This window comes from Lathyrus oleraceus, chromosome 5 (assembly GCF_024323335.1).
Source record: "Lathyrus oleraceus cultivar Zhongwan6 chromosome 5, CAAS_Psat_ZW6_1.0, whole genome shotgun sequence".
NCBI lineage: Eukaryota > Viridiplantae > Streptophyta > Magnoliopsida > Fabales > Fabaceae > Lathyrus > Lathyrus oleraceus.
The window spans coordinates 102247390-102251167 of NC_066583.1; the positions used below are offsets into that span (position 1 = coordinate 102247390).

The following is a 3778-nucleotide window of genomic DNA, read 5'->3' on the forward strand; positions in this document are numbered from 1 at the left end:
ATTAAGTTATCAATCAAAAGTTTTCTAAAATGTATTAACATTTAGGAAACAGAATCTGTTAACCATAATTCGAATCTCTCATTCTTCAATCATGAACGCCACAAGGGAAAGAAAGCATAATATTCCTAGAATATTCTTAGACAATTAACCCTACAAATGTTACCTAGGTAAAAACCTGTTTCAGACGAGATGTCACAACCACATGTTAGGACATCTTGTTTAACATGTTGCAGCTAAGTTAGTTTTACCAAAATTACTACCAATCAAAACAACCAGGAATTAACAAATTTAGTAAAAACAAACCATCAAATCCATCTTATGGCCGTCATTTATTCCAATAAAAATAACAAAACTATCTTCTTCTTTGTTCTTCGAGTTCTCACGAAGAAGAGATCAAACATAGCCAATAAAGTGAAATAAAAAAAAAAAACATTGCATCATAATTATTCAGTCATGGCAAGCGTGTACAAGTGATTGAAACAACATATACAAGCTTAATCATGAAGAGAAAAAGAGATCAAAGTTCATGGAGAGTTGAGCTTGATTTGGCTTCAATATAAGAAAATACGTGATTTCAAACATGGATTCGAGCTCAGTACACCACAATGCAGCTTATTTGAACATTTATTTCATGAAAAATAATCCAAAATCATGGATCGAGCAAGAACCAATGAAGAACAGTTTAACCTAATTTGAAAATTAAATGCCCATGCTCATGAATTAGAGTGAATCATCATGGGTAAAATACTTAGCATACTCAGCGCTACATGATGGTATCAAGTTTCTGCGTAAAAGAAGAAGAGAGAGAGAGAGAGAGAGAGAGAGAGAGAGAGAAAGAGAGATTATACCTGACCGAAGTTCATATTTTCATGCGAGTTTAGTATTTCTAGCGAGTAATTCCCAGATTCCGGTGAAGCTCAAATTTCAGGTACTACTTCTTGCTTATTTTCTTTTGTGTTTCTCTCCTTCTACTTCCTCTAGCACTCTTCTCCTTCTCAATTTTCTTATAAATTGAACTTTGAATTGAGGGAATTTTGTCACTCTGTTTTGGTGCAAGTTTTTTTATCCTCCTTTTTCTTCTGAATGAAGTGTCTTTATATAGGCAATTAGAGTGAATTCAGAAGCATGTGAAGCATGGTGAGTGTGTGAAAAAGAAGGGAGATATTTTGGAGTTTTTGAGGGTAATCGTGTGAGCTCAATTATGAAGGACAATGTGATACAGTGAGGTGGCAGTGGCATGGGAAGCGTGTCTCTTTCCAAGTGAGTTTTGGAGGGGGGAAAAGTGAGCAAAAATGTGTCTTCATTTGATGAATTGAGTGCAAAAAAATTTGTGATTCATGTATGTATGAGCTATGTGTAATGCTACAGATGTGGATGGTGACATTATCTAATGCTGAAACTTTTACTCAGTTTTGATTTTCGGCTTACTTTAGTTCATTTCCCTTATTTTGCATTTGTTTGTTTTTCTTGAATGATGGGACGGTGATATACGATGATGATTTACCATGGCTTATGTTGGTTTAGATGATGGTGAAGATATTATATGGATGAATAGAAAAATTGATTTTAATTTTGGTTTATGTTTGGATGATGGCAATCTTTTTGTATGAATATAGTGTATTAGAATGATGATGATGATATTGTTTAAATGGAAAATTGAGTGTGAATGATAGTGATGATATTGTAGTGTTTGAAACATGTAGAGCTGTCAAATAAGCCCTATATTTAAAAGCCCCAATTATTAAGCCCTATTAAAGCCCCAATATATTAAGCCCCTTATCATTGAGATTTATTTTAGGCCCTAAAATTTTAGGCCCTTTATATAATGCATTTTTCTAGGCCCCATTGAGGGGCCTTATTTTATTCCCAAAATTTAGACATTGAGTTTATCACTCCATTCATGTTCTGTTAAAAGATTCCACCACCGTCAACCAATTACACCGACGTCAAATTCATGTTCTGTGCAAAGCTTCCGCCACCGCCACCGGTTTCTTACCGACGGGAACATGGACTCTGATTCCGTCACAAGAGACTCTTATTCTGACGTTAGGTGTCTTCAATTTTCCCAATTTAGCCTTCACTTTGGTATCTAATTTCACTTTCAACGGTAACTCGTTCTTGCTCTTCATGTTCTTCTTCAACTCTGTGGCGGCGTCGCTCTCTAGTGGTGCTCCTTTGCTCAGAATGGAAGCTTTTAGCAGAGTGGTGTTCTTCTTGCCGTGTTTGAAAGAGGGGATTGTTCCGTCGCCGACATCGATTTCGTTGGAGAGAATTTGAATGGAGGTGGGTTGGTAAACGAAGGTGATGTCTTTGTTGGGGTTTTTGGCGGTGATGTTGACGTTGAATTTTGAGTTGAGAGTGGAGGAAGATGTGAGGTTGAGGTAGGAGAGTTTGAGGGAAGTGACAGTGAAGGAAGGACGGTGGGGACGGTAGATTAGGTAGAAAGCAGTGTCGGCGATGCCGATGATGAGGAGGAGGATGAGGATGATTAGGAGGAGGTAGAAGAAGAAGGTGCAGCAGCAGCGACGACGGGTACGGCGGTGATGGGGTTGAGGACGGTAGGTTCGGCGAGAGGCACCGTAGAGTTGGTCCTTTGTGGCTGGGAAAGATGGGTTGGCAGTGGATACGCCGTTACCGTTGGCGGCGGTGGTGGTGGGTTTGACGGTCGGGGTATACTCGATCTGTCATGGTTGTTTGGGAGAAAATAATACTGTCGGTGGAGGGAGAGAGAGTAAAGTTCTTTTATTTTTTGAATTTATTTTATTTTGTTTTTCAAAATTAAGTTTTTTTATTTTATTTGGGGCCTTATGGCCCTCTTTTAAATTTTGGTCCGATCTAAATTTAGGGCCTATGTATTTGAGGGCTTACTATTCTTTAATTTTTTGAGGCCCCCTTATTTTGGGGGTTGGGACCTAAATTAATTGACCCCCTAAATTGACAGCTCTAGAAACATGGACAATTGAAGTTGGTTTATGATATATTTAGATGATGGAAATGTGATTATTTAGTCATGAGCAGGGTTATGGAAGTTTGGACTTGGTTTATGTATGACATGAAGATGAAGATGATGAAGTCCTATCTTGAATGATGATGTTACGATAAAAGTACTAAATGAATTTACTATTTTTGTCTTTTTATGATGTAAAAAATGGAATAAATAATGATGCAAAATATAAGGAATAAATAAAAAAGGACTTTTCTCATATTATTTTTAATTTGATTTCAAATTCTAAATAATGACAAAAGTAAAAAATATTTGAAATGGAGAGATGGATTGGAAATGAACAAATTCAAACTTTGCACTCTAATGCCCAAGTCCACTTTGGTTACCTTTGTTTTGACCTTTTTTTCAAAGAGACTTCTAATGCAAGAACTCATCTCCTAATGCAATGGTTTGAAATACTAAATTAAGATGGCAAGTGAATTGAGATACATATGTTAAAAATAGTTAAGAAATTACAATAAGTTTGGCTAAAAAAATACAAAAATTGACCATTATTTGACTTTAATAAACCGTGTTTAAAAATGCAATGTATGCAATGATAAATTATGTAATTCATGTGAAGAAATGAATAAAAAAATTGGGAAACAAAATTATAGTATGACATAATATCTAGCAATTATAACATAAAATAAATTAATAATAGACCTACATAATTTTATAAAATTCAGAAGAAAAAGAATGTTAATAAAACATATCACAACCGTAGAAAATCCTCCAGGGCTCAATCCACCCCATTTTCGTCCATTTAAGACCACTAAAGAAAATAAACATCAG

The 3778-nt window shown here is 35.6% G+C and overlaps 1 pseudogene; it reads right to left on the minus strand.

The window, feature by feature from the left end:
- Positions 1-1952: 1952 nt before the first annotated feature.
- LOC127079020 (NDR1/HIN1-like protein 6) lies at positions 1953-2727 on the minus strand (annotated as a pseudogene).
- Positions 2728-3778: the final 1051 nt, after the last annotated feature.